The sequence below is a fragment of the Nicotiana attenuata genome, unplaced genomic scaffold (assembly GCF_001879085.1).
Source record: "Nicotiana attenuata strain UT unplaced genomic scaffold, NIATTr2, whole genome shotgun sequence".
In the NCBI taxonomy this organism is placed as follows: Eukaryota; Viridiplantae; Streptophyta; class Magnoliopsida; order Solanales; family Solanaceae; genus Nicotiana; species Nicotiana attenuata.
The window spans coordinates 948,178-965,229 of record NW_017670279.1 but is presented as its reverse complement, the minus strand read 5'-3'; positions in this window follow the sequence as shown (position 1 = coordinate 965,229).

Sequence of the window (17,052 nt, the reverse complement as noted above, 5' to 3'; positions counted from 1 at the left end):
ATATGCTAGTATTATTGGAACCCATAGTTGTCGTTCATTGCTGTTGAGTTATTTGCTTAATTCAAGTTATGTACTTAGTCGCATTCATCATTACATATCACATCTCAGTCTATGTTATCGTATATTGTCACATCTCGTATAATTTATTAGGGCTGCTTAGCATGAGTGTTGTAAGCCCGAGAGACTGGAGAGATTGATGACTTAGTTGGGGCCTGAGGGCGGGATTGTGAGTGTTATTGATGGGATCAGGCTACACGCTGCATCAGGATTTACTATTCTTTGGCTAGATCTGCCCTGTATTATTAATTCATGAGGGGATCGGGCTGCACGCCACAACAAGATTTATTATCCTTGGGATGGATCTACCCTGTTTTATTGATTCATGCAAGGATATGGCTTATTATAGCGCTTGGGCTAGAACGACCCCTCCGGTGCCTACACATCCATAGTGGGCGAAACTACTAGCAAACCTTTATATTTGGGCTGGATATACCTTGGCCTATTAGCATTTGGGGCTGGATCTGCCCTGGTTCATTTGCATTGGGCTGGATCTGCCCTGGACCTATCGTGTTTGGGTTGGATCTGCCCTGGGCTGGATCTTTCCTGTTCAGTACTGGGTTACTGAGTGTGTCGAGTGATTGAGCGTGATGAGTAGAAATTATGAGACAGAGAGATTGAGTACTTTGAGAGTGTGAGTACATGAGTTCATCACTGAGATGCATTATATTTGGCATGCGTACTTGAGATACAAGTATATAAGTGCATTTCCTCACGCTACCCGTTTTTTGTGACATTCATGATTTCTCCCATATATTGACATGTAGGCATAGAGATGTGTTTCCCTCATGCTATCTGAAAACATCGTATTTATTATTGAAAGGTTTTTAGGAAAAAAATCACAGTTTTCAAATTTATTCATATATTTGGGGTTTTCGGTGAAAGATTTTGGATCTACTGTTATACTTGAAAAGCATGCCTATTTTTCCGTAACTGTGAACAAGCTGAGTTATTTCTTGTACCATCTTTATTATATTATTATGAACTGTTGCTGATTATTGGAGTTGGGCTAAGACCCTTGTCCTAGCTCGTCACTACTTTCAACCTAAGGTTAGGTTTGTTACTTATTGAGTACATGGGGTCGGTTGTACTCATACTACACTTCTGCACCTTGCATGTAGATGTTGGATGTTGATGTTTATGCGTACGGCGGGAGCTGGATCTGAAGATGTACCTGCATTCCAGTTATGGCTATCACTTGACCTTGGTAGCATTAGCTTCGAATTCTTTTCATTTACATTTCAGACAGATGTTGTACTTATTTCAATTCAATTTTGTAAAAATCCAAATCTTAGAAGCTCATGATTTGTACTACCAGACCTTGGGGAATTCTTTGTATAAATGTCACGACCCTAAATCCCAAACCGGTCGTGATGGCACCTCTCGTGAAGACAAGGCCAGCCGACACACCTCCAATTCACTTTAAACAACTAAAACAATAACTACTAAGTCTTTAATTAGAAATAAAATCCCAAAATGAGCATTTAACAGTATAATTTGCGGAAATAAAAACCAACACAGCCCGACATCGGGGTGTCACTAGTCATGAGCATCTACCAAGGTCCGAATACAACTAGAGTCAAAAATGTACTAAATACGGTCTAATGAAATCGAGAGGGAGAAAAGCAGGGCTGCGAACGTCGGGCAGCTACCTTGCTAAACTCCGATGACTTTGCCTCTGAGCAACCAATACCCGCTACCGGGTTTAGAAATACCTGAATCTGCACACAAGGTGCAGGGAGTAAAGTGAGTACTTCCAACTCAGTGAGTAATAAAAATAAATGAAGACCGAGTGATATGAAATCACGAAGTGTACATCAACATGCTGTATAGAAGCAGTACAAAACCAGTAAGAAAGAAATGAAGCTGTGAAATCTCTTAAGCACCTTAGCTCAGTTTAAACTTCTTCAAAAAAATGGCTTTTCAACAGTTAAGCAATTGAATGCAAACAATTAGAACAGATAAGCATAGAAGACCCCTCGGGCACAATTACACAATTAAACAGGTACATGACAGGTAAATAAGAGAGATAAGTACATAAAGGTTTGCCCCTCGACACAATGTCAACAAATCCGCCCCTCGGGCAATATCTCAGAACAATACCAGGTCCTCGGGCTATATCTCAGAACCATACCAGCCTCTCGGGCTATATCTCACATCACAATGGGTACCCGCGCTTACTGGGGGTGTGCAAACTCCTGGAGGGGCCCCTTACAGCCCAAGCGCAATATCAAGCCATCTCGTGGCATCATAAACAGGCTCTCGGCCTCATTTCAATATCAAGCCACCTCATGGCGCACAATCTCAGGCCCTCGGCCTCATTATCATAATAAGTATATCACTGTTGCGGCGTGCATCCCGACCCAAAAGTATCCTCACAATACAGGCCCTTGGCCTTACTCAGTCAGAATCTCATAAGCCCCTCGGGCATCAGTAAAATATTACCTAGCGGGTTGGGTTAGGTGCCATCACGATTTGTGAGATTTTGGATCGTGGCAAGTTGGTATCGGAGCTCTAGGTTCATAGGTTCTACAAGTCGTGAGCAAGTGTCTAGTAGAGTCTTGCAGATCGGTATGATGTCATCCATACCTATCTTCGAGGGGCTACAGGGCATTTAGGATAAACTTCCCATATTTCTTTCCTTATCGTGCGACACTGATTCAGCTTGAAGCGTAACTCTTTGAATCCTTTCCACGCATCCGTGTATGCATGTGGGCGCTCGGTATCAGTTGTGCATCGACGGCTTGTGGTTCCATGGATGAGGTACGAGATGTGATCTCTGTGTGCTGATGATTGGCCAGTCTGGAGGACTTGAGGTCGGGTTTTGACTGTAGCTTGAGCACAGGGATTTAGGTTGTGTGAGCACTTGCTTTTGGACTTATATGTCTAGTAACGTCCCTATGAGTGGAATTTGTGACTCGACGAGTGGATGGATGGCTATATAATGAGTATGATATGACTGCGGGATGTGTTTAGATGGTTTGATTGTAACGAGAATAGTTTTCTTGGGATGTAAGAGGACTATTAGGTGCTTGATTTCTATCTTGATGTGGCGTATAGTCTTGAGTTCTGAGTGTATTGAAGGACCTTTCATGTTGTTTAATTGTGGAATGAATTAGATTCTCGTGTCTCGTTGATGAGTTCAGACTCGGGAAGATTTAGTGATTGCGTAGTAGTTGTGGCTGTGAAAAGGTATAAAGAGATGTCAGTTTGAGGCTAAGCAGGTGGGTTATAACCTGCAGGGTAATCTATGGATGTGTGATCTTTATGATGTTGTGTGGAGTCTTTCTTTTCTACCAATGAGTTATATTTGTTTGATCTGAGTTTGGGATCAGTGGTAATAGTTGACCTGACCATCACGAGGATGAATGTGAGATTTACTGATGATTTGAAGTATTAGATGGTTTTCTTACATGAGCTTATGAAGGATTGAGTTGAACTTCGGTGTGGGATTATGGAAGTAATAGAGTATGGGTATTATGAATTATTGAGTTTTTCATTCTATGGCTTTGAGCCAAGTGGGGGAGTGCTATCGACGATTTGATTGCTTGGTTATGGGTTATACTGGTTTCGCTGTAAGGCATACTTGTGAATCGGATATTACTTGTAAAGATTAAGATCAAGGATGACTCGAGTAGAGGAATTTCTGGATACGGGTTATGTTACACTTTATGCGTATATAGGAATCATGGAATGATTGAGTTGTTATTATGGAAGATGTAGTGCGCATGGAGTAAGACTTTGCTCGGTCGTATTAGGGCAGAGTTACTTCTTTGGGTATTGTCGTGCTAATGGGGCATAGGTCGCTCGACTTGTTTGATCGGTGCAATTTAGATTTGAGAAAAGTGGATGACTTTTCGGATTTATATGTAGAAATTGAGAATATTTTGGATTTGTATATGGCTAGAATCTGAGAGTACATCGGATGGTGTCGAGACTCGTAGTGTTTCGGTATCATTATGGACTCTATATTTCATTACCAGGAAGGTGAAAGAAACGCCATTAGATTCACAGAAGGTTTCTTCAGAGTGGGTGTCTCGGTTGTGGTACTTTTGGGGTGCTTAAGAGGGAATACGGCGGCTTATAGGCTTAAGGCGGTGTGATTTTATGGTAGGATCTCATGGGGTGAGTTTTGGTTAGGGATCGTGGTGTTCTGGCAAGGAGAAGTGTCACCTTGAGGGTAATTCGAAAGTAACTCGGAGAAATAGGATAGCTTGATAGTAGGTTGCATCAGCACAGTAATGGGTATGATCGGTTCTCTGGGTACTTATGATGTGGTGAGTATCTCCAGGTGTTTTATGGCAATAATCTTGAATTTGGCGACCTGCATGGCTTGATTAAGCTAGAAATATTCAGTTCTGATGGCTTGGTTATGTGCAAATGGGCTTCAAAGAGTTCTCGATGGTTACTACCACAGTTCGAGGTGTATATTTCCTACTGGCGTAAGGAACATGTTGCGTATTGTGATTTTCTCCTAGGAGATCAAATGGAAGTTTTCTGACTGATCGGGTATGTATTCTGCTGGTGACTTGGAGTTGATTATGAGGTTCTCGTACTTCTCCTATGATGGCATGATAGCTGTGGTGTGTTGTGTGGGATTGAGATTTGTATGTGCAAGGTCACGGGTCAGTTTTGAAGGGAAGATCATAAATTCTTAGGATGTCATGGACGATTTCCGATGTTGAGATAGATGTTATAACTACTTATTATTGCCTGAGAAGGGTGCACATATTAGAAGGCGCACTGAGTTTTGACTTACGGATGCTTCATTGGTATTGCGGTACTCGCCTGGTTGATTAACTACTGATATTCGGGATTTTTGCTATATGGCACGGAAGAATTTTAGAAGTATTCCTCGTGGGATGATCGTGTATGAGAGATGTGTTAGACATTCGGGCGGTGGTTTTGGGATCGGTTATGGTGATGTGTTATATGTATTTGGAGACCGAAAATTCTCAAAAACGGATTATTTCGTGGTTGTGGACTGTGAAGATGTGGCCAAAGCTAGCTAGATGATAGTATGCTTTTTGGTTCAGTCATTGTGGACTTTCAGGGGGTTATGTATCTATTTGTGGGTGACCAGAGTTGATTTGGGGTCCATTGGTAGGCCCAATGAGGATGTGTGTTCACCGGGTTGGATTGGTTGACTTCATATTGCTGTTATTGAGGGATGTGCCATCCCGTTAGAGTTGAGCTTATTCATGTTCTGATATGATCTATGTGTTACTCCTCTATGTTACGAGGGGTTGTGATTTGTTAGTTATATGCACACATGGTGCGATTATGTTTGGGCCTCATAACGGAATTCGAGCGAGATAGTTATTGGGGTGTGGAATGGTTGATTGTGCCTTGGTTATGTTCTCTCCGGGCTGTGGTATATTGTGGTATTTTCTTCTCCATGGCTATGGTTACACGCTTCGTGTATTTGATATCGAATTGCGTATGGTTATTGTTTTGAGCATTGTGACTTGAGGTATTTCATATGGACAAGTGTTTAGATGGGTTCACGCATTGCGGCGGAGTTATGTTGAGATATGATCCTTTGTGTTAGATTCATGTGTCTTGGTTATACTATGTATGATGGGTTCATAGTATTGCAGTTGTGGTATTACTTGTCGAGTTTGCGAGACGGTCCTCCCATTTGAGTCATTTTCCATGTTTAAGTACATTTAAATTGTTGCTTGGTCGTGCAGTGACTGCACGGTTGTGACTTTAGGTTGTATTAGTGTTGTATGTCACTGGAATGGTTGTGTTTGAAGAGATGAGCTTGTTGGACCTAGAATGGGTGATGTCGGATTTGATTGCAGCATATTTGGAAGGATAAGGTCGCTAATCGGCTTAGAAATTTGGCTACAGTTCTTGTCGAAGGAGAGGGAGCTCCATGACTTGTTGATCCGATGAATAGTTATGAGTTTTTGTGTGTTTCTCTCATCATCTGCGGTATACAAAGGCTTTAGAACGAGGTTTTGTTTGATATAAGGTTTATTGACGGTATTGGGTTGTTTTGAGCAACTACTGTGACCAGAAATTTTGCTACGAGTATGCGAGTCGTGTGGTATGTCATGTGATTACATCTTGGGTTATGGTTACATCTTGATGCAGCTTGTTCAGGCTTATACAGGGTGTAGATGCGAGATTCAGGTCTTATAGAAATTCCGGATGTTGAAAAATGGATTTTGTGCCTTACGGGCTAAGGTTGAAGTAATGATCTTCAGTTATATTGTGTTGTCGGGCCTATATGGAATAGGGTGACGTGGGATCACCCCCCGGGTATGTGCGTGGTAAGGTTACATAGTGATTGACGGCTTTGGAACAACTCTTGGCACATTCAAGGACGAACGTATGTCTAAGTAGGGGAGAATGTAATGACCCGATCGGTCGTTTTGAGCAATTGCACTTCGCTCGGTAGTTTGAGGGAATGAGTAGCTCCGTATGATGTGTTGTGACGTGTGTGAATCGTCGGTTTTGTCTTTCAGGTTATTCGGAAGTAATTTGGAAGAATGAATTTTATTGTTAAAGCTTAAAGTTGGAAGAGTTGACCAAGTTTGACTTTTGTGAATTTGACCTTGGAACGGAGTTTTGATGGTTCCGTTAGGTCAGGATGGCGATTTTAGACTCGGGCGTATGCTTGTATTTTCAATTGGATATTTTTAGAAGGATTCGACACTAATTGCAAAAGTAGGAAATCTGAAGGTTTGGAAAGTTCATAAGTTTGACCGAAAGTTAACTTTGAGGATATCGGATCCGGATTGTGGTTCCAGGAATTGGAATAGCTTCGATATGTCATTTGGGACTTGTGTGCAAAATTTGAGTTCATTCCGAGTTGATTTGATATGTTTCGGCGCAAGTTATGGAAGTTGAAAGTTCAAAAGTTCATTAAGTTTGATTTGAGGTGCGATTCGCCGTTTCGACGTTGTTATGCGTGATTTGACGCCTCGATTAGGTCCGTGTTATGTCATGGGGCTTGTTGGTATATTTGGACGAGGTCCCGAGTGGCTCGGGTGAGCTTCGAACGAGGTTCGAATTATTTTGTCGCATGTTGAAAATTGTTGAGGCTGCTGGTTCTGGTGTGACCAAACCTACGGAGTTATGGGTGCAGGTGCAGAGCTGCAAAAGCGGCAAAAGAGTCCTAGCAGCGGAAGTGGAACTGGGAGCAGGGCTCCGCAGATGCGAGAAATGGGCCGCACCTGCGGAAGCGCAGAAGCGGTGCCTTGGGTCGTAGGGGCGAGGTATGGCGCGGGTGCGATGGCAGAGCCGCACCTACGGGCGCGCATGCGTGAAGTGATGTTCCGCAGAAGTGATGGCTGCTGAGTTTGGTTTGTTCGCGGAAGCGGGGATTGGGCCGCAAGTGTGTGTCCGCAGAAGCGGAAATTTGGTTGCAAAGCGATAATCGTTGGGCAGAACCTATAAATCGAGGTTTTGGTTCTTTTATCATATTTGAGATTTATGGCACGGATTGAAGCGATTTTTGAAGTGATTTTCACCACGTGGATTGGGGTAAGTATTCTCTATTCGCTTTTGATTATATTTCATGAATCTATCTTCGATTTTGGCATTTGGATATTGAATTGTAAAGAGAAATTGGGGGTTTTAGCCTAAAGTTTCATAGAGTGAGTTTTTGAGTTTTGAACATCGATTTGGAGTTGGATTTGGGTGAAACTAGTATGGCTGGACTTGTAATTGAATGGGTTATCGGATTTTATAAGTTTCGTGAGGTTTCGAGGCGGGGGCCCGAATTTGACTTTTTGGTCGATTTTTGGCTTTTGATTAAGGATTCGACATTTATCATTTGGAATTGCTTCTTTAGGCTTTATTTGATGTTCTTGAGTTGCTTTTGGCTAGTTTTGAGCCGTTCGGAGGTCGGTACGCACGGGATGGCATTCTTGGAGTATTGTTCGGCTTGCTCGGCATTGGATTTGGCTTGTTCAAGGTAAGTAACACTTCTAAACTTGGTGTTGAGGGTATGAAACCCCAAATTACGTGGTACATGATTGATGTTGAGGTGACGCGCATGCTAGGAGACTGGAGTTTGGGCGTGCACCGAATAGTGATTTAGTCAATTCCATAGAACTGTGTAGTTAACTTATCTGAACATTTTTACTATACTCTATGTGTTAGAGCACCTCAGCTGTTATTGATGCTAGAAATCTTGTTTAAGCTATATGCTGGTATTATTGGAACCCATAGTGCTTGTTCTTTATTGTTAAGTTATTTGCTTAATTGCAGTTATGTACTCAATCGCATTCATCATTACATATCACATCTCAGTCTATGTTATCGTATATTGTCACATCTCGTATCATTTATTAGGGTTGCTTAGCATGAGTATTGTAAGCCCGAGAGACTGGAGAGATTGATGACTGAGTTCGGGCCTGAGGGTGGGATTGTGAGTGTTATTGATGGGATCGGTTTGTACGCCGCAACAGTATTTACTATTCTTGGGTTGGATCTGCCTTGGATTATTGATTCATGAGGGGATCGGGTTGCACGCCGCAGCAGGATTTATTATCCTTGGGCTGGATATGCCCTATTTTATTGATTCATGCCAGGATTTGGCTTATTATAATACATGGGCTGGATCGGCCCCTCCGGTGTCTGCACATCCACAGTGGGCGCAATTGCAAGCAAACATTTGTATTTGGGCTGGATCTGCCCTGGTCTATTTGCATTTGAGGCTGGATCTGCCCTGGTTCATTTACATTGGGCTGGATCCGCCTTGGACATATCATGTTTGGGCTGGATCTGCCCTATTCAGTACTAGGTTATTGAGGTGTCGAGTGATTGAGCGTGCTGAGTGAAAAGTACGAGACAGAGAGATTGAGTACTTTAAGAGTGTGAGTACATGACTTCATCACTGAGATACATTATTTTTGGCATGCGTACTTGAGATACAGGTATAGAAGTGTGACGACCCAAAGGGTCATCACCGTATTTCTCCCTTTCTCCGTGCTTCCGAGGCCTTGGAAACCTCACTTTTAGTTGCCCCGATTTGCGTGCGCAGTCCGAGCGCGAAGCCGGAAAATTTTTATGTTAAAATATGTGAATTCTGTGAAAAATTTAAAGAATTTTGATATTAATATTGATATAGTTGACTTTGGTCAACATTTTGGGTAAACGGACCCGGACCCGGACCCGCGATGTGACGGTCCCGGGAGGTCCGTAGAAAAATATGGGACTCGGGCATGTGCCCGGAGTCGAAATCCGAGGTCCAGAACCCGGGTAAAAGAATTTTTCTGTTAAATTGTTTTCTAAAATTATTCAGGAAAAATGGAAATGAAAATGAGTTAGAAAATATAGGTATCGGGCTCGTATTTTGGTTCCGCCGCCCGGTACAGGTCTTAAATATGCGTTAAGCGTTTTCTGTGAAATTTGGTCGAAATCGGACGTCGTTTGACGTGTTTCGGACCTAAATAGCTAAGTTGGAAGTTTATGAACTTTGAAATGAAAATCATGAGTTTTGAGGTTTGATTCTTCGATTTTGATGTTATTTTCGCGATTTGATCGCTCGAATAAGTTCGTAGGATGTTATTGAGTTAGCGTGTGTGTTTTGTTGGGAGCCCCGAGGGCTCGGGAGTGATTTGGAGGTGGTTCGGGGTGGTTTTGCACTTAGAAAAAATCTGGTATTTTGCTGTTTGCTGGTATCTGGTACATTGCTCTATGCGATCGCATAGGAGCCTCCGCGATCGCATAGAGTAAATTTCAAGTTGCCCCGTTTGTTCTATGCGATCGCAATAATCCCAACGCGATCGCGTAGCTTTGTCCAGTCCTTCAATGCGATCGCAGCCCTTACCCCCGCGATCGCATAGCTTTAATCTGAGCAGCCCCATTTTTTTCCCTCTACTTGCGTATCGCAGGTCCTCCCATGCGATCGCAGTGACCAGTCTTCTCTTACTCTATGCGATCGCATCCCTTGCTCCGCGATCGCATAGAACAATTTCGTCTAGTGATTTTTGATAAAAAACAGAACCTTCATTACGGGATTTTTCTCACTTTTTCACACGGGCTCTTCTCTTTCACACTCCATAGACGATTTTCAAGCTCCTCTTCCTCCATATCTCTTTGGGTAAGTATTCTTAACTTCATTATCTCCTAATCCTTTCATCTAAACACTAATTTCCTAGCCCCAAGTCATGAATTCAAGGTAGAAAATGGGGGTTTTGGGTAGAACTAGGGCTTTGGGAATTTTGAGTGATTCAACCTCAATTTGGGGTCGAATCTTGAAACAAACTACATATTTGAACTCTTAGGGTTATGGGTGATTGGATTTTGGTCAGAGGCTTGAGCTTAGACCATGTGGGCCCGGTGTCGGATTTTGGTATTTTTGGAAGAATGATAGGAAATTCATTTCTAGGCTATGGGATTTTGTTGTTGAGCCTCAATTGATATTATTGAATTAATTATGCCTAGATATCATTGTTTCGGAGTTGGATTCTAGAGGAAAGNACCGGTGTCTAGCATGACCGTGGGTCCTTATTTGTGCTTATTTGGGATTCGGTAGTGACTCTTCCTTGTTAATTGATGGTTTCTATATGATATGAAGAGAATGAGAAGGAAATATGATTTGTAAACTCCTTGGAGCGTTGGCTCGATTTTTGACTTGATTATAAAGTAAGAAATGAACGTAATAGAAAGAGATGTGATTATTCCCTTGCCGGGATGTTTTGAGTATATTGATTATCTCCCTTGCCGGGATTTAATTGTTTTGCTTTGTTCTCCCTTGCCGGGATGTTTTGAGTATATTGATTATCTCCCTTGCCGGGATTTAGCTATTTGCTTTGTTCTCCCTTGCTGGGATTTAACTGTTTTGCTTTGTTCTCCCTTGTCGGGATATTTAATGTTGTTTGTCTATCCCCTTGCCCCGTTTTGTTGTGATTGTTGTTTGGGTGAGGAAGAGTGATTAGGCACGAAGGGTCATTCCGGTGCCATGTTTTGATTAATATTGCACGAAGGAACATGCCATGTTTTGATTATTATTGCACGAAGGAAAATTCCGTGCCATGTTTTGATTATTATTGCACGAAGGAACATTCCGTGCCATGTTTTGATTATTAATGCACGAAGGAACATTCCGTGCCATGTTTTGATTATTAATACACGAAGGAACATTCCGTGCCATGTTTTGATTATTATTGCACGAAGGAACATTCCGTGCCATGTTTTGATTATTATTGCACGAAGGAACATTCCGTTCCATGTTTTGATTATTGATGCACGAAGGAACATTCCGTGCCATGTTTTGATTATTAATGCACGAAGGGACATTCCGTGCCATGTTTTGATTAGTAATGCACGAAGGGACATTCCGTACCATGTTTTGATTATCATTCTCGTTGACTTTGTAGTTGTACCGTTTCATTCCTTAATTACTGACCTTGTATTCTAAACTGCTACAGCCCCTACAGCATGCTCCCCTCCCTCTTGACTTGTTAAATTTCTGTATTCTCTTCTATTGCGTATATATATATATATATATATATATATTTGATCTGCACAGGCTTGTTTGGTAGTCCGGTCTAGCCTCGTCACTACTTCGCCGGGGTTAGGCCAGGCACTTACCAGTACATGGGGTCGGTTGTGCTGATGCTATACTCTGTGCATCTTTTTGCACAGATCCAGGTGCTGGAGCAGCATTTGAGTAGCAGTAGCATCCTGGGAGCGAGTTTCCAGTCCAGGGACATTCGAGGTAGCCTTGCTGACGTCCGCATGCTCGGAGTCCTTTCTATTTTATTCAGTTTGTTATCGTTGTACCGTAGCAGACAATTTTATGTTTCATTCACACCTTGTATTTAGTATTTCTCTAGACGTTCGTGAGTATTGTGACACCAGTCTTGGGTAGAGGATTGTTAAACTTCCGCATTTCTTTTAGTAAATTTTATTTGAGACTTCCGCCTTATTCGTTAAATGCTTCATTGTTGTTAATATTGTCGATGTTCGCTAAAAGAGGTATTCGATAATTGGCTTGCCTAGCTCCTATTATTAGGCGCCATCACGACTCCCGAGAGTGGGAAATCCGGGTCGTGATAATAAATCCTTCAAGTAGTAATCTCTAAGATAATATGCTTTTCAATAAATATATTTCGAATATATTTCCTTTCGAGTAAAAGTCATCTTGTGACGCCTCATTTCAAAATCATAAATAATATTGGTCTCAGCCCACTTTCATATTTTCATGGCACCTCATGCCCACATATTTCTGTCTTATTTTTCACAACAATATCCTCATATTACTCAGTTCATAGGTTCCATAACCCAATACAATTAAGAATGCTCAAGGAGCCTCATTCACTTAACATAAAGTAGGGTACAACTCCCAACCCAAATAGGAAATCAACAAGAAAAGATGAAGTTATTTTTAGAAATCATTTGATAAAGAAAATACCCTTTTCAATTGAAGTACAATATCGAATGAATTATTACCTTTAATACGAGAAGTCAATAAATCAAAATATAGAAGAAATCCCTTTTTAAGTAAAGTACAACCTCAAACGGTTTAAGGAAAATTTAGCTGAGAAATCAATTGAGTTAAAAATATAACAATTGTTGAAATTTAAAGTATTGAATATATATAAAACAATAGGGCGAGGTATTCTCAACACTATGAATTTCTACACAAAGGATCACAGCCGTGAAGGAAATCTAAACCATTAAAACACTTGAATTGATAACAACAATTACAACGGAGATAAAATAATCACGGAAGGAGTACAACTCAATGCAGAGATAACAACCGGGAATCTCCCAAGATACCGTCCTGTAGTCCGAATTGTAAATACTCGGGGATCTCTCAGTATCCTTCGTATATGAGCTAGGGATCTCTTGGTATCCCGAGGATCTCTTGGTATCCTCAATATATGTGCAGGGGGATCTCCCGGGAATCTAACCCGTAGTCCCAAAGTAAATGTGCAGGGAAATCTCCCGGGAATCCAACCCGTAGTCCCAAAGTAAATGTGCAGGGGGATCTCCCGGGAATCTAGCCCGTAGTCCCAAAGTAAATATGCAGGGGAATCTCTCGGGAATCTAACCCGTAGTCCCAAAAGTAAACAAACTAGGGGGAGCTACCGGAATCCCACATCCGTAGTCCCAAAGTAAATACACAACGCAACCAACAGAATCAACAGTTACAGCACAATAGAAGGATCGGATATCACGCAATACATATAACAACAACAAATGATAATAATACCAGGTAATATAAGTAAATCAACTCAGGGCTGTAAATCACGAGAAAAATGGTAGAATCAGCTCAAAGGAATAACCACAGAAAAGAGTACTGGCATAAAGGAAACAGTTCAATAACGAGAAAACTAACACGTAACAGCGATCCCACAATATACAAGTCAATAATAAGGAAATCAACAGGAGTCAAGTAGTTATGAAAAATATAACATAACAATAGGAGAGGCAAAACTCTTCAGTTAAGTCAAATAGGAGTCATATTAATCAAAGTATAAGACTCACGGGCATGCTTGACACCAACGTATAGATACTCGTCACCATGCCTATACGTCGTACTCGACAAATAACACATAACAATTATGACACAACTCCTAATCCCTCAAGCTAAGGTTAGACCAAACACTTACCTCGCTTTGCTATCAATTCAAAATTCCAATAAGCCTTTGCCTCGCAAATTCGTCCGAAGCTTCAAATCTAGTCATAATAATTCAATATACTCAATATAAATCGTACGAATTAATTCCATATGAATTTACACATTTTCCAAATTAAATCCGAAATTTAGCTCAAAATTGCCCGTGAGGCCCACGTCTCGGAATCCGACGAAACACATAAAATCCGATAACTCATTCCGATACGAGTTCAACCATACAAAAATTATCGAATTCCGATATCAAATGGACCTTCAAATCCTAAATTTTCATTTTTGGAAAGTTTTACAAAAACTTCAATTTCTTTCATCCAAATTCGAAATAAACGATGAAAATAACCATGGATTTATGTAATATAAATACTTTCGGATATAGAACACTTACCCCAAATGTTTCCCTTGAAAAATCTGTTGAAAATCGCTTTTCCCGAGCTCTACAATCGTCACAAATGAATAAAAATGGCTAATTCCGGAATATAAACTGTTTTCCAGGCAAGTCGCATCTATGAAATGCAACTTGCACTTATTTCCAGCCAAAATAGGCAGTCCCGGCCTTCACTAAATCTGACATAACTTTCGGTACAAATGTCGGAATGACAAATGGTTTAACTTTCTGGAAACTAGAATTCAAGGGCTACAACTTTCATGTTTTGCACATTTTCAGATTCCTTATGGATTTAGAGGTATAATCTTCCAAAGTAGCCTACTAGCATCAAACATTTCTGGAAAATTTTAAAACAGCTTTACCAACCCTTATTCAATTGATCATAACTTTCTATACAAATATAAAAATAATTAATAGTTTAGCTTTCTGGAAACTAGGATGCAAGGGCTACAACGTTCATGTTTTACATATTTCCAGATTCCTTATAGATTTCGAGATATAAGCTTCCAAAAATAAGCTCCACGATTGCATAGTTGCTGTCCAAGACAGCTTCTGCAGAAAATTCCAGCAACCCTTTTTGTCCGATTTCCATTCCGTTAACCTTCCGAAATCAACCCGAGGTCCTCGGGACCTTAACCAATTATACCAACATGTCCCAAAATACAATACGAACTTAATCAATGCTTCAAACCACGTCAAACAACACCGAAATTACGAATCACGCATCGAATTGAATTATGAGTTTTCGAATCTTCCAACTTCTACATTTTTGCGCCGAAACATATCAAATCAATCCGGAATGACTTCAAATTTTGCACACAAGTCAAAAATGACATAACGAATCTATGAAAATTTTCAGAATTGGATTCCGAACCCGATATCAAAAAGTCAACTCTCGGTCAAACTTTTCCAAAAATCTTCTATTTTCCAACTTTCGCCAAAATGCGCCGAATTGTTCTTCGGACTTCCAAATCCAAATCCGAACATGCTCCTTAGTCCAAAATTACGATAGGGAACTACCGGAATGGTCAAAACTTGGATCCGGGTTCGTTTGCTCAAAATGTTGACCGAAGTCAACTCAGTTGAGTTTTAAAGCTCTAATTCATAATTTAATCCATTTTTCATACAAAAACCTTCCAGAAAATTATACGGACTGCGCACGCAAGTCGAGGAATTATTGATGGCACTTTTCAAGGTCTTAAAACACTGAGATGATTATTTAATTTAAAGATGACATTTTGGGTCATCACAATAGTATAGCGTAAGTATATATATTATATATATATAAGCTATATTCGATATAATATTACGTAATACACTTATACTTAGTGAATAGTATAGCGTAAGTACATATATTATATATATAAGCTATATTCGATATAATATTACCTAATACACTTATACTTAGTGCATAGTATAGCGTAAGTATATATATTATATATATATATAAGCTATATTCGATATAATATTAGCTAATACACTTATACTTAGTGCATAGTATAGCGTAAGTCTCTCTCTCTCTCTCTCTCTCTCTCTCTCTCTCTCTATATATATATATATATATATATATATATATATATATATATATATATATATATATATATATATATATATACTTAGTGCATAGTATAGCGTAAGTTTATATATTATATACATATAAGCTATATTCGATATAATATTACCTAATACACTTATACTTAGTGCATTGTGACGACCCAAAGGGGTCATCACCTGTATTCCTACTCCCTCTGTACTTCTAAGGCCCTGGAAACCTCATTTGGGGTTGCCTCGAGTTGTGTGCGCAGTCCGGGCGCGTAGCCAGAAAGTTTAAATATGAAATTTGTGAGAAAATTTGTTAAATCTTGTTATTTAAATTGATTAAGTTTGACTTCGGTCAACGTTTTGGGCAAACGTACTCGGACCCGTGATTTGACGGTCCCGGAGGGTCCGTGGAAAAATATGGGACTCGGGCATATGCCCGGAGTCGAATTCCGAGGTCTAGAGCCCGAGAAATGAACTTTTTTGTGACATGGTTTTTCTGAAATTATTAAGGAAATTGGAGATGAAAACTGATTAAAAGACTGTGGTATCGGGTTCGTATTCTAGTTCCGACGCCCGGTACGAGTCTCATATATGGTTTAAGCAATTGCTGTAAAGTTTGGTTGAATTTGGACGCGTTTGACGTGTTTTGAACTTAAAGCTCTAAACTTGATGTTTTATGAAAATCTGGAAGGAAATCATGGGTCTTGAGGCCTAATTTGATGATAATGATGTCGTTTTGGCGATTTGATCGCACGGATGAGTCCGTAGGATGATTTTGAGTTTATATGTATGTTCGGCTTGGAGCTCCGAGGGCTCGGGTGAGTTTCGAGTAGGTCCCGGGAGGTCTTAGGCTAGAAATATCAGATGGTTGCAGGTTCAGGGAGTTGCAGGCCCCCAGCGCGCCCGCGGTCGTCCGCGCGGTCCGCGGTGGAAGCCGCGCGGCCGCGGTGCATTCTTGTGCGGTCCGCGTGGCTAGGTTCAGAGGGCCAGTGGTTCAAGTCGACCAGCGCGGCCGCGTACCAAAACAGTACGGTCCGCGCTGGGTGGGTTCAGAGAGGGTAGATTACCAGCTTCTCAGCGCGGCCGCGGTGCACTTTTGCGCGGACCGCGCTGAGCCTTTCAGTGGGGTATATAAGGTCGGGATTTTTAGTCATTTTTTACTTTTTCAAAACCCAAAACACAAGAGGCGATTTTCCAAACGATTCTTCTACTCCAAAACGATTGGTGAGTGATTTCTAACTCATTTTCTTTACTCCTTAACATCTTTAAACATAATTTCAAACTTCAAAACAAAGATTTTAATGGGAAATTGGGAATTTAGGGTAGAACCTAGGTTTTTCTAAAAATTGGGGTTTTGGACCTCAATTCGAGGTCCGATTCAAAAATAACTTACATATTTGAGTTCATGGGGGAATGGGTAATCGGGTTTTGGTTCGAACCTCGGGTTTTGACCATGTGGGCC